This window comes from Cetorhinus maximus, chromosome 2 (assembly GCF_964194155.1).
Source record: "Cetorhinus maximus chromosome 2, sCetMax3.hap1.1, whole genome shotgun sequence".
In the NCBI taxonomy this organism is placed as follows: Eukaryota; Metazoa; Chordata; class Chondrichthyes; order Lamniformes; family Cetorhinidae; genus Cetorhinus; species Cetorhinus maximus.
The window spans coordinates 134,115,365-134,129,082 of record NC_135880.1 but is presented as its reverse complement, the minus strand read 5'-3'; the positions used below and the strand labels follow the sequence as shown (position 1 = coordinate 134,129,082).

Below are 13,718 nucleotides of genomic sequence, written 5' to 3'. Positions count from 1 at the left end.
TGTAACTCTTTAACCAATGAGATTTAAGGATTGAGGCAGAACTAGGATTACATGGTTATAAATCAGGTACAGAAAGAGAAAGAGAGAGAAGGAAATGAAGATTCAACTGAGATAAAGATAGAAAGGAGAAGAAAAAATAATGAAACTTTTAACATTTCTACGAAGAGTTTACTACATTAAAAGCTTTAAAATTGTTCCCATCCTGGGTCAGACAAGTTCATTGACATTGCATTAACACATATAATGTTGTTAAAAAGGTGCCTGTGCTGTCAATTACTAGTCTTAAATTTCTGTGGCAATTTTAATGGACAATTAATGTGTAAATGTAGAACATCTTAAAAATATAGTGTAGAGGTTCAGGGCAAGAAAGCAAACTGCAGAGTGGTACAAATCAACTAGCAAGTTCTGGACAAAAACAAATTGTTCCTATCCTGGGTCAGACAAGTTCATTGACATTGCATTAACACATATAATGTTGTTAAAAAGGTGCCTGTGCTGTCAATTACTAGTCTTAAATTTCTGTGTTTATTAAATTTATTAATTTAACAATTTATTAAATCTATTAAATTTCACCCTGCTCTCATGCCCACATGTCCATCCTTGGCCTGCTGCAATGTTCCAGTGAAGCTCAACGCAAACTGGAGGAACAGCACCTCATCTTCCGACTAGGCACTTTACAGCCTTCCGGACTGAATATTGAGTTCAACAACTTTAGATCATGAACTCTCTCCTCCATCCCCACCCCCTTTCCGATCCCCCTTTTTTCCAATAATTTATATAGATTTTTCTTTTTCCACCTATTTCCATTATTTTTAAATGTATTTCCATCCATTGTTTTATCTCTACCTTTTAGCCTATTTCGATCCCTTTCCCCCACCCCACCCCCACTAGGGCTATCTGTCCCTTGCTCATCCTGCTTTCTACCCTTAATGTTACCTATTAGCACATTTCTTAGCTAATATCACCACCATGAACACCTCTTTGTCCTTTTATCTATGACATCTTTTGACAATCTCCACCTATCACTGGCCCTCTATCCAGCTCTACTTGTCCCACCACCCCCCCCTTAAACCAGCTTATATATCACCTCTCTTCTATTTTTCCTTAGTTCTGTTGAAGAGTCATACGGACTCGAAACGTTAACTGTATTCCTCTCCGCAGATGCTGTCAGACCTGCTGAGTTTTTCCAGGTATTTTTATTTTTGTTTTTGTTTTGGATTTCCAGCATCCGCAGTTTTTTGCTTTTAGCAAGTTCTGGAGATTTGCAACTCATGGCATGCTGTTATTCCACAAATTTGCTGGCTGATTTTCATTTTAATAATGGCGTGCTTTGCTGTCATGCAGTTATTTATTCAACAGAATTCTAAATGGAATCATTTTCAAGATCAAAGGCTCAAATGTTTCAAGGTCTATATGCAGAAAATATCCATTCTGCAGATGATTTTGCCCTATATTATTAACTTTGATCTTTATGTGAGCTAACCTATGCAATCCAATGGCGAGCTGTTAACTGAACGCAAGCTTGAATTTTTACATACACAAAGCAACTCAAATCAAATCTGCTGTCCAGCATCCAGTATAGAAAATGCCACCAATTTATGTTAATTCTTGCCTTTAACATAGTAAAACATCCCAGCTGTTAACAATCTTATAAATATCATAATTGTATGTTTTGGGACTGTGTCTTTAAGGTAAAATGAAGAGGCTCATGTGACCTGTTCTGAAGTCTGCCTGACAGCAAACCTAGGTGGTTTGATTGTAAAAAATTAAAGAAGGTTCAGATTGCTTAACTGGGAAGAAGTTACAAGGTATTTACATTTGGAGACAATGGCAGCAGTCTGTGTGTGGACAGTGGATAGCCTGTGAGTCTCCAAAATCTCAGGAAACTGTTGAGAGTGCCGGGTTGTAAACAACTGAGATTCAAACTGTCCATTTAGTTCCAAGGTGAAAAAAAATTGAGCTCTCAAGGATAGAAAATCAGCATCTCTACCTCGATACAAGGCCCATGCAATTCACATTGCCATGGAGATAGAAACGCTTCCACTCTCGAAGTCTATAATATCCTACCACAGACAAGGTTAGGCTGCCAGGATCCAGGAGAGGGAGTGTAGCTATAGGCAACAAGATGCTATGGTTCACCATGCTGAAATGCAGATAGGAGCTCACACTTGGATTGGAAACACCAAATTCGCATGGAGTTAAAATGAGGCTGGAAAAATTGCCTAGATTTAGCTAGAGGGAGAAGTCTCTAGGAAAATTTGCACCTCAAAGTAAAGTTCTGGAGATAAAAGTTTCTAGGCTGGGAAAGGAAAAGATCGGAAATAAACCCTCAGGAGCCAAGAATCATTCTGGACTGATTCTGGAAGAATTGGATGTCTACTTAAAAGACCGTGTAACGTATACCTGATAGTGGGTTTTTCGGTTGTGTTAAAAGTTCTGTTCTGTTGTTTAAAGTATAAGCTACCTATGAAAATAGTGTTTAGTCAGAAGTGCTTGACCCTGTTTGTTACAGTAAATGTCTTAAAATGTGAAATCTTGTTGTGTCATCTGTTCAGCTATCAACTGGAAGTTTGAATTTCTTTTTAAAAGTTATCAGTCTCTAGGGGGATCATAACACAGCACAATTCACAGCAGGGTAATTAGGTAAAAATTGACACCAAGTTGCTTAAGGAAATATTAGGCCTGTGAGTGAGTAGTCGGCACAGAGTGGTCACACAACAGTGGGAATTTGGGGCAAGTAGGAATTTGGTGCACAAGAGGAAGGAGGTGCTGCTTTTTGTCTCCAATACTTGTAGTGGTTCATGTTTAAGTAAATGTTTAATTTCATCTACTTAAACTAGAACCAAAGCTAAAGTTATAAGTTAAGAAACAAACCTTCAAGCTAAGACACAGTAGAAGACACAAGAATCATTTGGCAAATAGGATGGTCTAGCAAGAATGAGGATCTTAAATAAATTACTATCAGTAAAGGAACTGCACTGGAGAAACTATTGGGACTACTTGGCAGGTGGTGACTACAAGGGTACTGCAAGGATCTTGAGTCTCAGCTACTTACAATCTAGATCAATGTGTTAGATGTAGGGGTTGAGTGGAGTTTTTCCAAGTTCACTGATGATACAAAGTTAAGTGGGAAATTAAACTGTGAGAAAGACACAAAGAGGCTGCAAAGTAGCATAGAAAGGTTGAGTGAGTGGGCAAGAACATGGTAGATGGAACATAACGTTGGGAGGTGTGACGTATCCACGCTGGTGGGAAAAGTAGAAAAGCAGAATATTAAAATGTTGAGAGGTCGGGAAATGTTGGTATTCAGAAGGACCCGAGTGACCTTGTACACAAATCACAGAAGATTAACATGTAGATACTGCAAGCAATAAGGAAAGTAAATGTTACATTAGCCTTTATTACTTAGGATTGGAGCTCAAGAGCAAAGAAGTCTTATTAGAATTATGTAGGGTCTTAGTGAGACCACACACCTGAAGTACTGTGTACATTTTTGATATCCTTACCCAAGGAAGAATCTACTTGCCTTATAGAGAGTGCAATGACTGATCACTAGAACGAGAGATTTATCTTATGAAGAGAGATTGAATAGACTAGGCCTCTATTCCCTAGAATTTAGAAGAAAAGTGAGAGGTGATCTAATTGAAATATATAAAATTTTATCAGGGCATGACAGGGCAGATGCTGGATGTTTCCTCAGGCTGATGAATCTAGAAGTAGTAGTCACAGTCTCTGAATAAGGGCTAAGCCATTTTGACCTGGGATCAGGAAACATTTCTTCACTCAACAGGCTGTGAATCTTTGGAATTTTACCCCAGAGAGCTAAGGATTCTCAATCATTGAATGCATTCAAGATATAGATTAATAAGATTTTTGGACACTAAGAAAATGAAGGGTCTGGGAATAATGTGGGAAGGTGGAGTTGGGATGTATGATCAGCCATGATCGTATTGAATGGTGGAGCAGGCTCGAAGGGTCAAATAGCCTACTCCAGCTTCTATTTTTTATGTTCTTATGGATCAAGTTTGATCAATGAGATAGTGATGGTATAATTGTTCTAATGCTAGGGGGAGGGAAAAAAATACAAAAGTTCACACCCCTTGCTGTTGCCTAATGACCATCACTAAAAATACATGAATCAAGTGAGGGCAAGATCATGCTTGGCATTGGGTGGGGTGGAGGGTGGGAAGCAGAACCAATAGAAAGGCAATAATACAAAAATGGCAATGTGATGTTCCACCTTCTTCTCAATTAGCTAGCTGATCTCTCATGGCAATGCTTATGAACATTGCTTAATCTTGTATTCCTATTCCTATACATAACTTTTAGCTCATCTCCCAAACTCCTCCTTTATCTTTCTATATCTTCTGCTCTCTCTTTCTGGGTGGCGCTCTCCTTTCTTTTGCATCCATTTGTCTTTCATGCTTGCTTTTTCTATCTCCTGCTTTGTGCAATTCTGTCCTCCCCCTACCCCTGCCACCACACCCCCACCCCACCACCCCCCACGCCCCCCCCGCTCCATCTCCTCTCTGGTTTGAGAATGCAGTGCAGAAACAGAATGAAAACACTCATGGAATGGTAGATGGTTCAGCTGAAAGAGTGAGAATATACAATCCAAGGGAAAGAAACAGTCCGTGGGGTACTGAAAGAAGAAAACATCAATGTGGAAAGGGGATAATTAAAAATTAAGAAATCCAGGGTCAACTAATACAAAAAAATGAAATCTGAATTAGTTGTGTGAACACAAAGTATTCTAAACAAAATTGGAGCATTAGCAGCATTAATAACAACAGCATGATTTAATATAGTGACTATGAGGCTCAGATTTAGTTAGGACTGGGAATTTCATATTCCGGATTACATTTTCAAGAAAGATAGTGTCAGGAAATAGACTTAGTTAAGTAAATTATATTGTATTTGTGGGTGTTAGGAATGAGTTTTAGCTTCAATGCTTACATTTGATTTGAATTTCTGTATCTTTGTGGTAAGAAAAAGTCAAATTGAGTTTTAGTTTCACTTTAAACGGTGCTTGCATTTCTAATGAGAGTTTTATGACCATTGCAGCTAAGTTAAACAAACAAGAGAAGAGAAACTGGGCTGTTGCCTAGCTACAGAGGTCCAGAGAGGCAGATCCCTTCCACAGACACACAGAAGAAATTAGAAACAGCAGTTTGATTTAGAGGCAGTTTGAGTTCAGTTGGTTTTGAAAGTAGCTGTCAAGAGAAACTGGAGCAAAGGGGACAGATAGCCTGTCCCAAGCTAAAGAAAAGACCCCAAAATCCAGGGGAGTGGAACAGGAGGAAGTCCCAACCAGACCTTCTAGTCAGGGAACCTGGAAAAGGTCTTGTTAAGTGAAGTTAAGAGTGAGGAGCAGAGAAAGGCACCAAGCTTCAAGCTTAAAGAGATAAAGGCTTGTGAGAATCCAAAAGGTCCAAAGAAGCAACTGAAGGTCTGTAACTCATTGCTATGGACATGTGAAGCAGTGGTGTACTGTTGACGGCTGAGTCAGTGAGAGACAGTGCGTGAAAGACAGCTTGAATGCATGTAGTGACCCAGAGGAGAGGAACATTGGAAGGAGAGCTCGAAACCCTGGAGGTGAACTCTTGCGGAAGGTGTCTGAAAGGAAGCGTCAGTTTGGGAGAAGATTCCAAGGCGAGTTCTTAGAGAGTGGAGATTGGAAACCCTCATGTGAAAAACGGAGTTCACTGAGACCAGTTGGCTCAAGGTGTGACAAGCGTCTGGAGAGAGTTGAGGAAAGATCCATAGCATCTGGTTGAGGTAGCATCTGTCATTTGGTTTCAGAGTGTGGTGTGCCTGACTACAGGTTGCCATAGGTTTACATGGACTGTGTACTTACTGTGGACATTAAAGTATAAGATAGCTTTTGTAACTTGTGTTATCGTTACAAATCTGTATATATCTGTAAAGGTATAGTTACGGGTGAAGGAGTATTGTAATATAGTTAATATTTTCTTGTTTAATAAATGTTTTATGCTTTTGTTACAAGTTCATTAGCTGACTCCGGTGACTTTGTTCTGTAGCCTCTCCCCACGTATCTAAACAAACAAATAAAAGTTAGGATCTATCCAGCTGGGTTCCACCCTGGGATCAGGCTTGTATAGTGATAACCTCAGCTGAGGATCATAACAATAGGGAGGGGGGTAAAGAACAGGATGACAGTGTTAGGCAAAGATCCTATCACATTGCTAGAATATAACAATGTCCTTTTTTGGATGCTAGGGTGTGGGGGTTACATCAAGACAAATCCATATGGATAAATTTAAGAAATAGGATGGGAAATAGTATAAAACTTAAAAGTGTAGATTCACCAAATTGTGGAGATGAGTTAGAGGAGAAAATCTGTGGGTGGTTCAGAGAAATATGGGCTGTAGGTTTTGGACAATAATATTGAGCAATTTTAGCCAAGATCAACCGGTATAAAAAATAATACATGTAGTCAAAGTGGAAATGCTTTTGGAAGGCATCGAGGACTGATTCCTAGATTATGTTTTCTAAGGGTTTAGTAACTCTCTTGCCTCCGAGTCAGAAGGTTGTGGGTTCAAATCCCATTCCAGAAGCTTGAACAAAATCTAGTCTGACACTCCAGTGCAGTACCAAGGGGCTGCTACACTGTCAGAGGTACTATCCTTTGGGTGAAACATTAAATCAAGACCCTGCCTATACTCTCAGGTGGATGTAAAAAATCGCATGGCATTATTTGGAAAAGAGCAGGGGCATTCTTGTCCCTTAATCAACTTCACTAAAACAGATTATCTGGTCATTATCACATTGCTTGCCCTTTGTGTGACCATGCTGTGCGCAAACTAGCTGTCAGATTTCCTACATTACAACAGTGTCTATGCTCAGAGGTACTTTATTTTCTGTAAAGTGCTTTGGGATGTTCTGAGGTCATTAAGGGCGCTATATAAATGCAAGTCGTTTTTCTAATCTGACAAAGAAAGCCACACCACTTGATTTAGTTCTGCAAAATGAAATAGGCCAATTAACTGTTCTGGAAGGAGGAGAACAATTCAGAAAATGATCACTTGCTCAATGTAAAAAGAGAAAGGATAATGAAGGGTTTAAGATAAGGACACTTGCTTGGGAAAAGGGAGATAAAAAGGGGATCTGGCCTAACTTAGCTGGAATGAAAGGTTTGCAAACAAGTTGACAAAATCTTCAAATACAAGATGCACATAGCACACAATAAATTTATTCCAAAGAGGATTCAAAGAATTGAGTTTTGTGGATAAAGAGATTGAAACTAAACTGAAACTTTAAAAGAGAAGCATGTGACAAAGTTAGAGCTATCAATGCCAAAGATAATCATGATGAATATAAAAAGTGTAATATGGAGGAAATTAGAGTGCTTTGAAATTGTACCATTTAATTTATATTGCCTCTCCGACCAAAATGAATCACTTCACACTTAGAACCATAGAAAAGTTACAGCACAGAGGGAGGCCATTCGGCCCATCTTGGCCATGCCAGCCCAAGGACACCCAGATGCCCTTTCTAATCCCACCTTCCTGCACCCGGCCCAATAAAACCATAGAAAAATTCTCTGCGTTAACTTTCATCTGCCATACATCTGCTGATTTCACCAGTCTATGTCCTCCTGAAGACTGCTACTATCCACTTTGTTTACTTCATTTCTGAATTTCATATATTTTGCAAACTTTGAAATTATATCCTGTATACCTAACTCCAGGTCATTAATATAGGTCAAAAAGCGCAATGGTCACACAATCCCTGGGGAACACCATGGCACACTTGTCTCCATTTCAAAAAAAACAGCCATTCATCACTACACTCTGCTTTCTGTCGCTTAGCCAATTACGCATTCACACAGCAACTGTCCCTTTAATCCTATGGGTTTCAATTTAGCTAACAAGGCTACTACGTAGTACTTTATCAAATACTTTCTGAAAGTCCAGACACATTGCCCTCATCCACCCTCAGTGTTACTTCTAGGAACTCAATCAAACACAACATGCCTCTAAAAATCTACCCTGATTTTCATTTTCATATTTTTCCAAGTTCCAATTAATTTTGTCCCAAATAAATGTCTCTAGAAATTTCCCCACTACCACCATTAGGCTGACGGGCCTGTAGTTGTTGGGCTTATCCCTCTTTTTATGAGCATGAGTATAATATTTGCAATCCTCCAGTCCTCAAGCACTATCCCATATTTAAGGAGAATTGGAAGATTGTGACCAAAGCCTTCCCAGTTTTCACCTTTCCTTTAGCAATGCATGATCCATCCCATCTGGACTAGATGTCTTTTGCACTTTGAGCCCTGTCAACATTTTTTGTGCTTCTTTATCTAATCCCATTTCTCAATGACCCCCCTCCTTTAAAATGTGACATTGACAGCATCTTCTTCTTTAGTGAAGACAGATACAAAGTACTCACTTAGTACCTCAGCCATGGTTTTTTTGGTCTTTGATTGGACCCACCCTTCTTTTGACTACCTTTTTACTATTTATAAAAGACATTTGTTTCCCCTTTTATGTTAGCTGTTATTTTATTCTCATACACTCTCCTTGACCCTCATTTCCTTCTGTTTTCCTCTGGACTTCCTGTATTCAGCTTGGTCCTCTTATGAACCTAGCGTTTATCATAGCCTCCTTTTACTGTCTCATTTTAATCTTTGTAGCATTAGTCATCCAGGAAGTTCTATCTTTAGATGCCCTTTCTTTCCCTTTTGCGGGAACATGTTCAGTCTGTGCTAAATTCTCTCTCCTTTGAAGGTCTCCCATTGCTCATTTACAGTTTTATCTCCCAACCTTTGATTCCAATCCACCTTGTCCAGGTTCCTTAAACTCATTGAAATTAGCCTTCAACCAATTGAATATTTCACATTTGATTTTTTTCCTTGCCTTTTGCTGTAAACAGACAGTTGCAAGGAAGAGGGATGGAGTCTGTGGCTAGTGAACAGAGTTTGTAGTGGGGACCAAAGGCATTGGCTTTGGTCTTCTCAATACTTAATTTGAGGAATTTTCTGTTCATCCAGTACTAGATGTTGGGCAAGCAGTCTGAAAATTTAGAGACAGCAGAGTGGTTGAAAGAGATAGAGGCAAGAGTTGGGTGCTGTAAGTGTACATGTGGAAACTGATCTTGCATTTTCGGGTGATGTTACTGTAGGGCAGCATGCCGATAAGAAATAGGAGGGCACCAAAGGTAGGTCCTCAGGGCAAATTGGACAATCATTGAATGATACAGCATAGGAGGCGGCCATTCAGCCCATTGCATCTACATTGGCTTTTTCAAAGAATAACCCAGTTAGTGTCACTCACCTACTCTTTCCCTGAATCCTTGTATTTTTTTTCTTCTTCAGGTGAAGAACTGCTTCCCATGGCTGAAGGGTCAATAACTAGGCACATATTTAACAAGATTGGCAAATGCATCAAAGGAAACATGAGAATCTTTTTTACGCAATGAATGGTTATAAAATTAATTGGAATACACTGCCTAACAAGGTGATGAATTCAGTTACAATAGATTCAATTCTCTTTTGAAGGTTCCTATTGAATTGAATCTATTGCAACTGAATTCATCACCTTGTCAGGCAGTGTATTCCAATTAATTTTATAACCATTCATTGCGTAAAAAAGATTCTCATGTTGCCTTTGATGCATTTACCAATCTTGTTAAATCTGTGCCCTAGTTATTGACCCTTCAGCCATGGGAAGCAGTTTCTCTTTATTTATTCTATCTTAACCCTACATTCTTTTGCACACCTCTATCAAATCTCCTCAGCTTTTTCCGCTGTAAGGTGAACAATCCTAGCTTCCCAAACCTATTCCCATAACTGTAACCCCACATCCCAGGAGCCATTCTAACAAATCTCTTCTGTGTTAAGTCCTTCCTAAAATGTGGTATTCAGAATTGGCTGCAAATTACCTAACTTGGGCCAAATTAGTGTTTTGGGTGAGTTCAGCAGGACTTCTTGGCTTTTGCACTCCATACCTCTACTTATAAAGCCCAGGATTTTACATGCTGTACTAACTCATTTGTTAATAAAACCGTACAGCCACCTTCAAAGGTCTGTGCAGAGTGTGAGCTGGGGGAGGGAGGGGAGTGGCAGAGACTGCTGATCAAATAGCCTCAGTCTTGGAAACAAAGAGGTCCATAAGCTCCTCACGCTTTTTGACGAAAATGAGGGAAGAGAGGTTGAAGAAGACTGTTTGCAATAGAGAAAAGAAGTCGGAGTTATGTTTTATTCAAGGGCAGTCCCGGAATACTGAGCAGTTTTGATTAGTGATAAGAAGCACATCACCGCTTTGACAGTCTGGGCAGGGCAAATGATGGATATAACCAATCAGCAAGGCTTCATTTGGAGGGAAGGTACTATTACCCCTCCGTTATTAACTATAGGTCAGTTAGACTAATGTCAATTATAAGAAAAATGTTTGAGGAAATTATTGGTGATGCAATACATGATTACTTGAATGGAAAAAAACATTTTAGGGCCATGCAGAATAGCTTTAAAAAGTCATGTAGATGGGAAATCCAACATTATATTGTGCATATAAAGTGTGTATTCTGGCTCTCCTTACTTCTTCCTGTATAAGTCAAACAGATGAATTGTACTCTAAAGGCAAGGCTGTAGAAACTGATAACTCAATTCACAAAGACTTGGGAACAGTTACTACCCTTTGTTCTCATGGCTGTTGGTCCACCCTATCCCAAGTAAAGAGGCTGTCCCCTAATGAGATAATGATCAATTGCTTCATGCAGACCTGGAATAATCTTGTCTGTGTTCATATGCCTGAAACGTAATTCTAAGCTATTACTCAGCAGGCATATTTTAAGCTGTTGATGGATCAGTTGCCCCAAATGCATCCATGAATAATGCCACCACAAATACTGCAATCTCAAAGCAGATGAACAAGATGTATTTTGACTCAAGCATTTGCCCAGGAGAATGGGACACTAGTCAACGAGTCATGGGGAAGGTTTGGGATATTGCCAGTCTGTTCAGCCCCAATGTTAAAGATCCTTAGTACATGTTGACAAGATGAGTTCATTGGTGTATAAAGGTGTCCCTTGGACCTAGGTTTGACAACTGATTTAAGGCCTTTCCCTTGAATGCATCAGCTACTCTGATCCTCCAGCGTCTGTCTCCAAGTGTTAAGGTAAATTATTGAGAATTTCCCATGATGTGAGATGATGATGAGCATTTCCTGCTGCCAATTCCACCTCTACCCCCTTTAACTCTTGTTCAGAGTGTAATTTCACCCTTTCAACCTTTCAATGCTCCAGGCATCAGAGGTACAAGGTGTGAAGTGCTAACCTAGCTCGTCACTTAGCAAGAGGTTTTTCAAAATTGTGCCCGGCTGATTTGATTGAATTCTTTGATGAGGTAAAAAAGGTTGATCACAGCAGTGCTGCAGTTATTATATATAATTTTCTTTCAGAAGGCATTAACAAAGTGGCACACAGGAGACTTGCTAAGATGGTAGAAAATTCATGAAATTAAGGGGCCAATGGAGATATGGATATGAAATTGGCTGAAGGAATCACAGAATCTCACAGTGCAGAAGACGCCCTTCGGCCCTTCGAGGCTGCACCGACACGTGAGAAACACCTGACCTACCAACTAATCCCATTTACCAGCACTTGGCCCATAGCCTTGAATGTTATGACCTGCCAAGTGCTCATCCAGGTACTTTTTAAAGGATGTGAGGCAACCCGCCTCCACCACCCTCCCAGGCAGCACATTCCAGACCGTCACCACCCTCCGGGTCAAAACGTTTTTCCTCACATCCCCCTTAAAACTCCTGCCCCTCACCTTGAACTTGTGTGACTCTTCAACCAAGGGGAACAGCTGCTCCCTATCCACCCTGTCCATGCCCCTCATAATCTTGTATACCTTGATCAGGTCACCCCTCAGTCTTCTCTGCTCCAACGAAAACAACCCAAGTCTATCCAACCTCTCTTCATAACTTAAATGTTTCATCCCAGGCAACATCCTGGTGAATCTCCTCTGCACCCCCTCCAGTGCAATCACATCCTTCCTATAATGTGGCGATCAGAACTGCACACAGTACTCCAGCTGTGGCCTCACCAAGGTTCTATACAACTCCAACATGACCTCCCTACTTTTGTAATCTATGCCTCGATTGATAAAGGCAAGTGTTCCATATGCCTTTTTCACCACCCCACTAACATGCCCTTCCGCCTTCAGAGATCTATGGACACACACACCAAGGTCCCTTTGTTCCTCAGAACTTCCTAATGTCATGCCGTTCATTGAATACTTCCTTGTCAAATTACTCCTTCCAAAGTGTATCACCTCACACTTTTCAGGGTTAAATTCCATCTGCCACTTATCTGCCTATTTGACCATCCCGTCTATATCTTCCTGTAGCCCAAGACACTCAACCTCACTGTTAACCACCCGGCCAATCTTTGTGTCATCCGCAAACTTACTAATCCTACCCCCCACATAGTTATCTATGTCATTTAAATAAATGACGAATAATAGGGGATCCAACACAGATCCCTGTGGTACACCACTGGACACTGGCTTCCAATCACTAAAGCAGCTTTCTGTCATCAACCTCTGTCTCCTACAACTAAGCCAATTTTGAATCCACCTTTTCAAATTACCCTGTATCCCATGTGCATTAGTCTTCTTTATAAGTCTCCCATGTGGGACCTTGTCAAAGGCTTTGCTGAAATCCATATAAACTACACCAACTGCACTACCCTCATCTACACACCTGGTCACCTCCTCAAAAAATTCATTCAAATTTGTTAGGCATGACCTTCCTCTGACAAAGCCATGCTGGACTATCCCTGATCAAACTTTGCCTCTCCAAGTGGAGATAGATTCTCTCCTTCAGAATTTTCTCCAATAGTTTCCCTACCACTGACGTGAGACTCACTGGTCTGTAGTTCCCTGGCTTATCTCTACAACCCTTCTCAAATAGTGGAATATTAGCTGTTCTCCAGTCCTCTGGCACCTCCCCCGTGGCCAGAGAGGAATTAAAAATTTGGGTCAGAGCCCCTACGATCTCCTCGCTTGCCTCCCTTAGCAGTCTGGGACACAAATCATCCGGACCTGGAGATTTGTCCACTTTTAAGCCTGCCAACACCTCCAATACCTTGTCACTCTCTATATCAATTTGCTCAGGAACCTCACAGTCTCTCTCCCCGAGTTCCATACCTTCATCCTCATTCTCTTGGGTGAAGACAATTGTGAAGTATTCGTTCAACACTCTACCGATGTCCCCTGGCTCCACCCATAGATTGCCCCCTTGGTCCCTAATGGGCCCTACTCTTTACCTGGTTACCCTCTTCCCATTGATATATTTATAGAATATCTTGGGATATTCCCGCTTTTACCAGCCAGAGCTCTCTCATATCCCCTCTTTGCTCTCTGAATTGCTTTCTTAAGCTCCACCCTGCACTTTCTGTACTCCACTAATGGCTCCGCTGATTTGCTCCCCTTGTATTTGCTAAAAGCCTCCCTTTTCCTTTTCATCGTATCCTGGATATCTCTGGTGATCATCCATGGTTCTCTGGGCTTGTTACTCCTTCCTATCACCCTAGAGGGAACATGTTGAGCCTGTACTCTCCCCATTTCCTTTTTGAACACCCCCCACTGCTCTTCTGTTGATTTCCCCACAAGTAACTGTTCCCAGTCTACCTTGGCTAGATCCTGCCTTATTTTACTAAAATCCACTCTCCCCCAGTCCAATACATTT

General features: G+C 40.7%; 1 protein-coding gene across 4 annotated transcripts in view; it reads right to left on the bottom strand.

Moving 5' to 3' along the window:
* tmod1 (tropomodulin 1) overlaps positions 1 to 13,718 on the bottom strand; it is a 78,761-nt gene that overhangs the window by 53,303 nt on the left and 11,740 nt on the right. The gene's annotated exons all lie outside the window — the stretch shown is intronic.